This window comes from Zea mays, chromosome 6 (assembly GCF_902167145.1).
Source record: "Zea mays cultivar B73 chromosome 6, Zm-B73-REFERENCE-NAM-5.0, whole genome shotgun sequence".
Lineage (NCBI taxonomy): Eukaryota > Viridiplantae > Streptophyta > Magnoliopsida > Poales > Poaceae > Zea > Zea mays.
Window position 1 is genome coordinate 50,701,788 of NC_050101.1, and position 13,239 is coordinate 50,715,026.

At 40.7% G+C, this 13,239-nt stretch overlaps 2 long non-coding RNA genes and 1 pseudogene across 2 annotated transcripts; 1 reads left to right on the forward strand and 2 right to left on the reverse strand.

The window, feature by feature from the left end:
• The first annotated feature begins 3,227 nt into the window (after positions 1-3,227).
• On the forward strand, positions 3,228-4,950 carry LOC103629283 (uncharacterized). Its single transcript, XR_002263106.3, has 3 exons — positions 3,228-3,436; positions 4,372-4,608; positions 4,694-4,950. It is a non-coding gene; the product is annotated as an uncharacterized lncRNA (long non-coding RNA).
• A 3,593-nt stretch (positions 4,951-8,543) lies between these two features.
• On the reverse strand, positions 8,544-9,341 carry LOC103629284 (uncharacterized). The gene is made up of 3 exons (XR_554271.2): positions 9,200-9,341; positions 9,025-9,070; positions 8,544-8,813 (listed from the first exon to the last, which is right to left on the reverse strand). It is a non-coding gene; the product is annotated as an uncharacterized lncRNA (long non-coding RNA).
• A 1,655-nt stretch (positions 9,342-10,996) lies between these two features.
• Positions 10,997-12,770, reverse strand: LOC103629286 (GEM-like protein 5; annotated as a pseudogene).
• Positions 12,771-13,239: the final 469 nt, after the last annotated feature.

Consider the following 13,239-nt stretch of genomic DNA (forward strand, 5'->3'; position numbering starts at 1 on the left):
CAGAAGTCAGAGCAGAGCCAGAAGGCGCACCGGACAGTGAACAGTGACTGTCCGGTGCACCACTGGACTGTCCGGTGGCCTAGAAGACAGAAGCTCCAACGGTCGAACCCTAACGGTCGGGTGACGTGGCTGGCGCACCGGATAGTGTCCGGTGTGCCATGCGACAGCAGCCTCCACCAACAGCTCATTTGGTGGTTGGGGCTATAAATACCCCCAACCACCCACCATTCATTGCATCCAAGTTTTTCAGCCTTCACACCTCATACAAGAGCTATAGGATTCAATACAAGACACAAACAAGAGATCAAATCCTCTCCCAAGTCCAAACACAATTCCAATCAAATAGTGACTAGTGAGAGAGAGATACTTGTGTTCATTTGAGCTCTTGCGCTTGGATTGCTTTTCTTCTTCTTTCTTTCTTGATTCCAACTCAATTGTAACCAAGGCAAGAGACACCAATTGTGTGATGGTCCTTATGGGAAAGGGTTGAAAGAGACCCGGTCTTTGTGACCACCTCAACGGGGAGTAGGTTTGCAAGAACCGAACCTTGGTAAAACAAATCACCGTGTCATCCGTTCTAATTCACTTGTGATTTGTTTTTGCCCTCTCTTTCGGACTCGCATTTAATTCTAACGCTAACCCGGCTTGTAGTGTGTGCTTAAGTTTGTAAATTTCAGATTCGCCCTATTCACCCCCCCCCCCCTCTAGGCGACTTTCAATTGGTATCAAAGCCCGGTGCTTCATTAGAGCCTAACCGCTCGAAGTGATGTCGGGAGCATCCGCCAAGAGGGAGATCGGGACCGGCGACAAGTCCGCAAGCTCGGAGAGAACGCACTCAAGAGAGTCCACGCACAAGCACAAGGAGGAATCCTCTTCCTTCATCAAGTCCCAACGAAAGGGTGACAAGAAGAAGAAGATGAAGAAGGTGGTCTACTACGAGACTGACTCTTCGTCACCCTCCACCTCCGGCTCGGAATCGGCATCCGCCACTTCTAAGCGCCATGAGCGAAAGAAGTATAATAAGATGCCCCTTCGCTACCCTCGTATTTCAAAACGCACTCCATTACTTTCGGTCCCATTAGGCAAACCACCTATGTTTGATGGTGAAGATTGTTCTATGTGGAGTGATAAAATGAGGCATCACCTAACCTCACTCCACCAAAGCATATGGGATATTGTTGAGTATGGAGCACAGGTACCAAAAGAAGGGGACAAGGATTATGATTCGGAGGAGGTCGAACAAATCCAACACTTCAACTCCCAAGCCACTACTATACTCCTCGCCTCTCTAAGTCGAGAGGAGTATAATAAGGTCACTACAACACAAACCCCCCTATAGCATCGCATCTGCAGCAACACATGCGTTTATGCGTTGTAAAAAAATAGGAGGCAACGCTTAATATGTGTTGCAAGCATCATCCGTTAAGTTAGTAGAGGAGTGGCAACGCCTAATATGTGTTGCTAGCACCATTCATTGTTTAAATAGGGTGCGACAACACTTAATATGCGTTGCTAGCGGAATGTATCGATTAAATATGATGTGGCAACAATTAATATGTGTTGCTAGTAACATTTAATATTAGAACACAAATTAGTTGTAATATATTTTTATTAGTTTGATATGATTACCGCTATAGTTAAATAATAAAATATTATTTTGATTTGATATTTTTATTATCCCCAATTCTCATGCTATGTATCACGTTAGTTAAGATTTTAGAATAGAAATAATTAAATAAAAAATAAAAAAATTAAAGTCATATCATAGATTGAACTCAAGACCTAATGACTAGAAGACTATGTAGGTTTCTGCATTGACCAATTAGTTTGAAACGTATTTGTGCATGTCTTTGCCCATAACGTAATATTTAGTCAGATGCATAAGGGCGGTAATGGATCACGAGTTCCTGATCTCTGGACGTCCAGCGTCCGACAGCTACCATCCCCTTCTTCTCCAGTGCCGGCGTCCGACGACTGCCCTCTCCTTCTCCGGTGCCGGTGCCCGACGGCTGCCCTCCCCTTCTTCTTCGGTGCTGGCATCCGACGGCGCTGCTGCCCTCCCCTTCTTCTTCGATGCAGGCATCCGACGGCGCTGCTACCCTCCCCTTCTTCTCTGGTGCTGGAGTCCGACGGTAGAGTCCCCTTCTTCTCTTGTGCCTCCGTCCGACGCCGCTGCTGCCCTCCCCTTCTTCTCTGATCTATTTTACCCCATTGGCTGAGTGTGCAGCAATATACCTCCCCTGCATAGCGGCAAAGGGGTCATCAGTGGAACAAGTGACAAGTAAGAGCAAGTCTCCTCACTGTTGATTTAGTTTGAAATCCATAGATTCTTTTCACCTAGTTTGCCAATTACCCTTTTAAATCATAACAAAATCATATATGAACCATGAATGAAGTATGACATATTATTCACATTTTCAATGTTCAGCTTGCAATTTAGAACCTGGAATAGCTTTATTATACTTGTTGTGTTATTTGGAAAGTAGAATTAATAAAATCATGTTTTTATAGTTCCGCAATGGATGTTGGAATGGTTAAGCGACTTTTACGTTATCCTAAAGGTTCTGATCCATATGTGGCTGGTGTAGAGAGGTTTATTGAATTTGCATATAAAGATAAGCCCGAAGGCAGCAAGATTTATTGCCCATGTCAGTCATGCGGGCACACTACTGTTCAGTCAAAAGATGAGATGTATGGTCATTGATAATTACTATCTTATCAAACCACATTCTTGTTTAATATTGAATTCCATTACTCATTACTTGTGTTTAAGTGCAGGGCAAGCCACCAATGCCACGAGGAGGACTCCAAGGTGGTAGAGTTTCTACATCGTTAAATGTAAAAATAGAAGTAATGCAGCCAAGGTGATGATCTATGTGGTCCATTTATTCTATTAAATGTTTATATTTGAAAATTGTCATACTGAATGTATTCTACACCATAGGTGATGAACTAGGACACTGCTCGAAATTCCTCTAATCATGAACCATACAAGAACAAGGTAGTAAAAAGGTTTATTCGACATAATTTTAGTTATTTTCTAGTGTGGTTTCTGTAGAAATTGCATTCGTCATTTGCAGGGATCTCTAGAAAATTATTAGCCAAGTACTAAAGACGATCAGTCTACATCAAAACGAAAAGTATGCATCTCAATCCTAAATTTCAGTATTGTAGATGTGTAGTCACACATATTTGATTCCCTATATTATTGTTTTTCCTTAAATTAGCGAGTATATGGTCAATTTCAAAGTGAGGAATTTTGGACACTTGACGAAAATCACGAGATGGTACTACTGCACTTTTTATTTATTTCAAATTTGTTTAGTTTGTCTAGCTAATGATTTTACTTTATTTCAAAAATGTGTGTTTTTAAGTGTAGATCAAGCCACTACGAGGAGACACATTACAACCTAGTAGGATTTCAACAGGACTGAAGGTCACTTTTTTTCTATTTCCCTATCTTACATCATTTATAACCATGCTTATTATCACATTTTTTTCAAAATGATGTACAAGGCAATGTCTAACTCATAGCTCAAAAATAATTTCTTCTGCTTTTATATGCTGCTGCATACTAATTCTTGAGGTGGGGGATGCATTGAATGCAGTTCACAAACTGAAACTGCACACAATCTGCTTACTAATTCTGTTGTTTACTAATGCTTACTGTACACAAACTGAATGCAGTTCACTGAAAACTGCATAGAAACTGAAACTGACAAATGGCATACAATGTGCTATCTGAATTTCTTGAGGTGGGGGAAGCACTGAATGTAGTTCACACAAACTGAAGCTGCACACAAACTGCACACAAAGTGCTTACTAATTTTGTTGCTTACTAATGCTTACTATATGCTGCTGCTTACCAACTGCACACAAGCTGAATGTAGTTCACTGAAAACTGCACAAACTGCACACAAACTAAAACTGAAAATGTCATACAATGTGTTCTCTAAATTGAATGCAGTTCACACAAACTGAAATTGCACACAAAATGCTTACTAATTATGCTGCTTACCAAAAATGTGTCAAGTTCCATTCCAGAACTTAAGTGGCAGACAATTAATTTCTTCGAGGAACCATATGTTGCTGCAAACTAATTATTTAGGTGAGGGAAGCACTGGTAGAGGTCATTCTTGGTTTTTTACTAATGATGTGGCTGGTAGAGGAAGCACTGGTGGGGGAACCATATGCTGCTAGTAGAGGTAATTCTTTAGGTGGGGGAAGCACTGGTGGGGAAACCATATGTTGTTGCTTACTAATGTTGTTGCGTCATGGCTGGATCTGCCGCTCCTAGCTACAACTATCCCTGTCCATAATTGTTTATGTACTACGCATTTATTTAATCATATACTTGGACCTATGTATTAGGTTGGTTCTCATATTTTCTTGAAGAGTTGGAGGAATCAAAATAAGAAGGTTGCATTAGGTACAATAATTGGTTGTGATCCAAAGCAACAAGTTGGAGGAGATCCATTGGGCAAAGAATTTTGGAAGGTTCGTCTCGGTCTTGTACTTGTGCGTGATGAACCACTAATACGGCCCTACAACAATTTTGTGGTTCTAGGAGACATAGACAACGACCCTATAGCATGGCCTTCAAGTTGTGTAAGCTCTTTCAATTCTCTCATAAAGTCATACACTATTTTACAAACTACTGCATTGGATTAAAGCTTTCTGATTTCATTTGCAGATAGAAAAGGCAACTCTTTAATGTCAACCATTGAACAACAGCAGATCTACATGAGGGCTATGACTTCGATTCTTCTTTAAATTGGCGTTATTAGTGATGAGAGCGATGAGTCTATTGAGTCCGGTTTATGAGTCAACCTTTGTTTGTTTCATACTATCATAGAAAAAATGTCAATTCACACATTGTGTAATGAATTAAGTTGTGGATGATATTTTATAACGACACTACTATTTTTAATATAGACTAATTCCAGATTATTTGCCATGTGTGAGCCAATAATAGTTTGGAAATTGATAATGTGCAATGCACATGCTTTGCATATTTGTTTTGATCCAAATAAAAAATAATTATAAATAGTTTTTATTCGGTGATTACTTGCAACGTTTATAAAAGTGTTGCCGTAATAAAATAAATAAAACAATAAAATTGAATAAAATAAAAAATTCCTTACAATGTATATAAGCGTTGCCATCATACATTCTAAATGTTGCAATACATCTGCATGATAACTGGCTTAGTTGTGGTAGAAACACATATAACCGTTTCAGTAGGCATAAGTATCCATTGCTATCTAGCAACGATTATTAATGGGCGTTACCAATGCATATGTATGTGTTGTAATAGATCCTAGCAACGACAGCATAGGCAACACATAATTATGCGTTGGTATAGGCCCTACCAACGTTTACAATGACATTTAGCAACGCATATATGCGTTGCTATAGGGGAGGTTATTTTGTAGTGGGTGCAAGGGTTGAAGAGTGCCAAAGAGATTTGGGACGTGCTCAAGACCGCACACGAAGGAGACGAGGTGACCAAGATCACCAAGAGGGAAACGATCGAGGGGGAGCTCGGTCGCTTCATGCTTCACCAAGGGGAAGAGCCATAAGCAATGTACAACCGACTCAAGACTTTGGTGAACCAAGTGCGCAACCTCGGGAGCACCAAGTGGGATGACCATGAAATGGTCAAGGTTATTCTTAGATCACTCGTATTTCTTAATCCCACTCAAGTTCAATTAATTCGTGGTGATCCTAGATACAAACTAATGTCTCCTGAGGAAGTGATAGGTAAATTTGTGAGCTTTGAACTAATGATCAAAGGCTCCAAGAAAATCATCGAGCAAGGCGCCACCTCTACATCCGAGGTGCAACCCGTCGCCTTCAAAGCGATAGAGGAGAAGAAAGAGGATTCTTCACCAAGTAGAATCCCCATCGACGCCTTCAAGATCGACAACAAGGAAATGGCGCTCATCATCAAGAGCTTTCGCCAAATCCTCAAGCAACGGAGGGGGAAGGATTACAAACCCCGCTCCAAGAAGGTTTGCTACAAATGTGGTAAGCCTGGTCATTTTATTGCTAAATGTCCTTTGTCTAGTGATAGTGACAGGGATAATGACAAGAGGGGGAAGAAGAAGGAGAAGAAGAGATACTACAAGAAGAAGGGCGGCGATGCCCATGTTTGCCGGGAGTGGGACTCCGACGAGAGTTCCACCGACTCCTCCAACGACGAGGACGCCGCCAACATCGCCGTCAACAAGGGACTTCTCTTCCCCAACGTCGGCCACAAGTGCCTCATGGCAAAGGACGACAAAAGGAAGAAGGTAAAATCAAAATCCTCCACCAAGTACGCAACTTCTAGTGATGAGGATAATTCTAGTGATGATGAGGATAATTTGCTCACCCTTTTTGCCAATCTTAACATGCAACAAAAGGAAAAATTAAATGAATTAATTAGTGCTATTCATGAGAAGGATGAACTCTTGGACACCCAAGATGACTTCCTAATTAAAGAAAACAAAAAGCATGTTAAGGTTAAAAATGCTTATGCTCTAGAGGTAGAAAAATGTGAAAAATTATCTAGTGAGCTAAACACTTGCCATGATGTTATTTCCAACCTTAGAAATGAAAATGCCAAATTAATGGCTAAGGTTGAGAAATCAAATGTTTGTGATGATTCAATTGACAATCTTAGAAATGATAATGCTTGTTCAATTGCTAAGATTGACAAATTGAATGCCTCTCTTGCTAGCCTTAGAAATGAGAATGAAAAATTAATTGCTAAGGCTAAAGAATTAGATGTTTGCAATGTTTCTATTTCCAATCTTAGAGATGAGAATGACATTTTACATGCTAAGATTGTTGAACTAAATTCTTGCAAACCCTCTACATCTACCATTGAGCATGTTACTATTTGCACTAGATGTAGAGATATTAACATTGATGCTATTCATGATCACATTGCTATGATTAAACAACAAAATGATCATATAGCAAAATTAGATGCTAAAATTGCCGAGAATGACTTAGAAAAAGAAAATTTTAAATTTGCTAGAAGCATGCTCTATAGTGGGAGACGCCTTGGCATTAAGGATGGCATTGGCTTCCAACAGGGAGGCAATGTCAAACTCATTGCCCCTCCTAAAAGATTGTCAAACTTTGTTAAGGGCAAAGCTCCCATGCCTCAGGATAACGAGGGTTACATTTTATACCCTGCCGGTTATCCCGAGCACAAAATTAGGAGAATTCACTCTAGGAAGTCTCACTCTGGCTCTAATCATGCTTTTATGTAGAAGAGTGAGTCATCTAGTTCTAGGCAATCAACCCGTGCTAAATTGCCTAAGAAGAAAACTCCTATTGCATCAAATGAACCTAATATTTCACTAGGTATGTGCTCGTACGTTGCTACGGCTTATTTATATCACGAGAGGTATATGTTAGATCTAGGCACACATAATCGAGAGGTGCAAATTAATTAGATTCTGATACCTTCTCAAGTAGTTTAACTCTATGAATTCAGTATAGAATTAGAAGTTAATACAAATTTAGATTGATGGCAACATAAAAGCATGCATGCACCTACAAACCCATAGAAAATATCATAAATATGGGGAGGGGCTGGTGAGCTTAGCAGATCACAAGTTCGGACGTGACGTGGACTGACTTACAATCATCTCCAACTGACATGCCAAACATAACGGTAAGGGTCTAAGTGCACCTCCATGTCTCATCAACTTAAACCAGAGTTCAAAGTTAATATTTGGAGTCCCAAATAAGGAAACAACAGGCAATTTAATAACCACCATCGAAATCAGGTGATCCACATACACCAAGGTAATATTTCGAATCCTTAGACTTCTTGTTGTACATCACACATAGCAAGTAATTCACGAGGTGCTGGGAAAACATCAGTGCCTTCTCCTGGGTGGGGTCCTTGAATGAGCTCTTGGTGGTGACCTGACAAAACATAAAAAGTACCGGATAATATTTCATTTAGTTAGTGGCTAAGCAACAACCAAGCATCCAAAAAGAACTGAGGGGAAATAGTAACAACCCAAGCATCTATTAGCCCTGACAATTTATAAAACCTCCCATCACCAAATCAGGATATATCAGATCAAACCTTTCTTTAGATATTTTAAACTCTAATGTTGAGCATCATTGTGAAATATGTACCACCCAAATATTTGGGTCCAACAAACTAACACACCTAGCCAAAAAGGGGAAGGGAAAACTGAGCGTTGCACCTTGCCTTGTTTTCCCTACCGAAATTGTAGAAAAAGGGAGAAGGGAATACCATTTCCGAGTATGTCTGCGTTTAGCAGGGCCACTACTAAATGCCCAATCAACACTCATGATTTGTTTATAAAGCTCAGCTCCATCCATATCTTTTATTGTAGCCTGATCTTCTTCAAACTTCTCGTATTCAATCAAAGCATACCCTTGTACAGAGGAAGGGGAAAAACAAAAAACCAATGCTTTAGAAAATATGGGGGAAAAGACCCTGGTATTTAAACAACAGATACCAGATATGAAAGCACTCATTTAGTCATTTTCAAGATGACGCATATATAAAGCTGCTTCCGCCTAAATTGTTGACTAATTACTATCAAGGAGTGCTTTCAGGAATTATATGTTACAAGAGTTGTCAAAATATGAAATGAGGAATATTGTGTTCAGGAGTATTTATGAAAAATAAAATAGACCTTGACAAATCCGGTACGCTGGTCCAAATTCAGTACGGTGCAAACTTACAACTTCTTACATCAAACCAACAGCCTCGTCTATCTGTCCCTGCTCCTCTTTGATTTTTGCAAGTCTTTTTATCAATCATGCTCTCTCTATACCAACATAAATATGTAGATGAACAACTGTAAAATTATGAACAGGTATCCCACAAACCATAAAGACTAGTTTGGGAACGATAAAACCCGAGGGGAATGGAGGGGCTAGATTCCCTTTCTTATTCAATTTTGAATAAGAAGAGGAATCTAGCCACTCTAATTCCCTCCGGTTTTATGACTCCCAAACTAGTCCTAAATGTAAAATTACCTTCTCATAGAAGTTACGGAAAGTCCATGAAACGGTTGTGCATGTCCTGCATAAACATGCAAGTCACATCATGGGAGAGAGTACAGAAAGAAGAGATTATGTGAACTATGTCCCTGTTTCTGTTAAAATGACAGTTGGGAATCATCATATGAGTTGCAGACTATTAAATTCATACTTTGGAGGTTTGAATGACTCTCCTACTTAACGCCACAACTTGCATGATGTCACCTGCTCAGTGTTGATGCAACTAATTAGCGAACGAGCATATGAGGCAAAATATCTCTCTCCCTCCCCCTCCCCCTCCCCCATACAGCCAAGTTATTCAGCCAAATCTGCTTTGCAAGAAACTGGCGGAAAATAGACACGACCACAAATCAACAGATATATGTTTAGAGTCACACGAAATAAAATAAATTAAATGTTAGATTGACATAGTTTAAAAATATCTCACCAATTTGGTAGAGAATAGAAACACAGAGAGATGTTTGGTATGAGCATTCAGAAGTGGAACGAACGAAAGAAACAATGTGTACTGTCTCAAGCTGCCTGATGTGAAGTACTCTGTGATGATATTTACAATGTCCTTGTCCTCATCGATCCAAGAGGCAAATAGCTTTACAATGTTCTTGTGCTTGAAGGTTCTCAACAGTTGGATCTCTGTGCTTAGCTGCTCTATATTCTATGAGCAAACCATGACGGAGTCGTTGATCCTTGACTGACTCCATGCAACCTCAACACCCTCCAGCTTGTCAAAGGCTTTATAGCTATATATCCATATCAAATCAGAGTTGAGGAACACATAGGAGCAGTTGGATCTCTATGGATTGATTGGTTGATTAGCTAGCCTCCTCCTGTCTAGTGCTTTTTTCACAAAAAGTAACAATTTTGTCTCATATACATTTTCAGTTGTGGTCTAGACTTTGTATTTCTAAACAAAGAAACTACATTTAATCCAGTAAACAAGAACAAAAAAAGATCAATAGATAATATTGGCTGAAGGATACACAGTCTTAGCGGAGTCTAGACCCTCGGAAGATGAATCCAACCATGATTGACCAAGAAAACAGTCTTAGTGACTTTTAATGTATATTTTGTGATGAAGGAAATATTTAGCTTTCACTGATTATTATCTGCTTTTAATCTATCACTTAGCACTTAAGCCAACAATCATGGTGCGAACACCTAAATCTAGAGCCAAAGACAACAAGGCAGGAGTTCAGTATCCTACAACTCTTGCCTTCAGAGGTTAGCTAATAGATGTTTGGGTTGCCATGCTCCCAACTTAGTGATGCCCTTTTATACACAGGCACACATCTCAATCAGAACGTGTGCTGCTCTGCTCTGTTATGATACTACTATATCATGAGTAGTGGATGTCCAAGAAAAAGTTATGAAAACCAAATTATGCTTCCTAACAAACTCTGGCCAGAAAGTATCCTTGTCGTGCCTCTTGCCCCTTGTATTTCAAGCATTCCGCTTCCTAGTTCATCAGAAGCATCCTCAGGATCAAAGTATTGGATGAACCCAAATCCTCTAGGTTCGCTGAAACAGAAAGCAAATTAGTATTTCACTAAAAGCAACAATGCTTCAGAACCATTAAGGAGAAGACCCCTGCAGAGACAATCAAATCAAGATGTTGCGAACTCTTCCTTCCAAGAATGGTGATACAAACAAATCAATTTCAGTCGATACACAAATCAATCTCAAAGGTAAAGCAGGCACTAAGCTGCTGACCTTGCAGTCATCATTGTTTAGAGATACACTTGAAACTCTTCATAACTTGCATATCTCTTTAAACCTTTATTTCTTCCTTTTCTTCAATAGTACTCTTAAGACTCGCGTCTTCAAAAAAGTTACTTTCACTGTTAATCTCAGGGGGTGCGTAAAGCAACCCAGTGTAAACCATACGATACAGAGAATAATAATTAAAAATATGTAAAGAACATGCTTATAATATGTTAAAAACAAACAACAACAATCATAATCCTGTTCTGGAGCAAATATACTTTAGTGTACTATAAAGTTCATGGAGAGATCACCAAGTTGCACATAGGTGTCCATGGGCAAACACCCACTCACAATAATTAAGTCAAGGTACCTTACCGAGTGTAGTAATCCTTTGGCAGATATATGTCTTTAACGGGGCCAAATTTTCCAAATGGTCTACGAAGGTCATCAGGCCTACAGTTGTGATACCAGCCAAGTTACAGTAGTGAAGTATTAAAGAATAATCCATTCTCATTGCTATATGCAATAAGAAGCACCTCATAAACATGGAAACCAAAAATGGATTTGCAACAAAAGAACCCAGTAAAATCAAGGAAGGGAGGGGTACACTTTGTTAAGGCATAACTTACGAAGCAGAATGCATTACAAATCCCTCTGAATAGCTAGACATAACTGCATATTTACAATTTCTATATGTTCTGAACAGGGGCAACATTACATGGGACCAGTTTGAAAAAACAAAGATCAACATGTTTTTTTCATTGCAAGAAAAAATGCTAGAAGTCTTAAGAAAAACTAAGAATTTACCAATTACAAGCCTGCTAATTATATTCCCTCTGACAAGTTCCAATATTAGAATGAATTGCCTATTTTACCAATTCAATAAATATTGACAGCAGCACCAAAGAAAATCCATTCTACTACTGATCCAGGAGCAGGGAAAATCTTACCTACAATCCCGAGTAAGTGTAGATTAGAGCCATAAGGACCAGAATGAATTGGCGGGAAAACAGGGTTGAGTAGTTAATTTAAAAATTACATTTGTTCTTTCGTAGTAAATATAAAGTTGTTAATGGTTGTGTCATAAGAAAAACAGTATTTCAGTACCGGCAACACAGTTCAGTACCGACAAAGAATGATACTGAAAGGAAGTAGAGTATCCGCACTGAAGCACTTTTCATCCTCTCTGTGGGGATTAACACCTGCAGAAGGTACATATTTTATTAGCTTTGTCCGACATCTTTAGGTCACATTTTATATCTAATAAACTTCAGGTATGCATATTGACGAAGAGATTTTGCTTCAATTACCTTGTAAGGCACCCTTGTACTGCCTCCTTTAGGAGACGTGAAACTCAAAGGCCTATCACTATGGAAAGCAATCTTCTTAGTTGAGATGAAAAGCATTCCAGCTATTGGACCAGCTGTGGTTGAAAGATAGCACTGGAAAGCCTTCCGTAGTTTCTCATCTTTCTCAACTGCAAAGTATTCTCTGAAGACTTTATCAATACCGCCAGCTTGGAGAACCTTTGCACCGAAGCTTAGTTTCCTTTTATAGTTTCTGAAATTTTTGGTCCCATGGTTACTGCAAAGAAAAAACATTTTATTTTATCAACATAACACAACTTTGTGAAGAAGGACAATGGTTGGATTCTTACAGTGTTCTTTGAATCCTTGCATGTAGCTATCTGTTTTATGGCTCAGTTTGTTCATCCGATGAATGAAGGAACTCTTCTTATCTGTATCATCGAAGGGATATCAAGTAAGTATTGGCACAGTTTTTTTTTCTCTTTCAAATGAAGCACTGGGGAAGCAGGTTGCGAGATTCTTACTTTTTTTATGAACCATGGCAGAACCGGAAGATTTTCCTTGTCTTTCCTAATCGGCATATGCAAACGAAGTCAATGGAATTCCAATGACATGCTCCTGGGTGAAAGTCTCCATCGCTTGGAGAAGGTCTGGCATCGTGAGCATGGGGGAGCGGAGCCTGGCGTTGGTCTCCTGCAGCGCGGTATCGAGCAGCACCACTCGCTCCCGGAGCTCGGCGTTCTCGCGGTCCTTCCCCGCGGCCTCCGCCCGCATGCGCCCCGCCTCCTGCTCCAGGCCGGACACCTGCCCGGACACCACCAGCGTGGTGATGCGGCGTGCCAGATCTAGCTGCTCGTAGGGGTCCCGCGGCAGCGCCACCAGGAGCTCGTTCGGCAGCACGAAGTCCGCCGCCTCCGCGCCGTCGCCCAGTGGCATCGCCTCCACCGACAATTCGCTCGTCTCCGGCTCCGCGGGGGACGATGCTGCGCGCTTGTGGTGGGAGGGGCATGGCGGGCTGCTTCCATCGCGCGTGGGAGGGTGCACGGTTGCGGCTAGCGCGAGATTCGCAGGGGGCGAGATCCGCGGCGGGGCGACGGGGGAAGAGTGGAAGGGCAGGTGGGGGTAGAGCGGGGGCTGGCGCGAGATCCGCGAGGGGCGAGATCCGGGGCGGCGGGGAAGG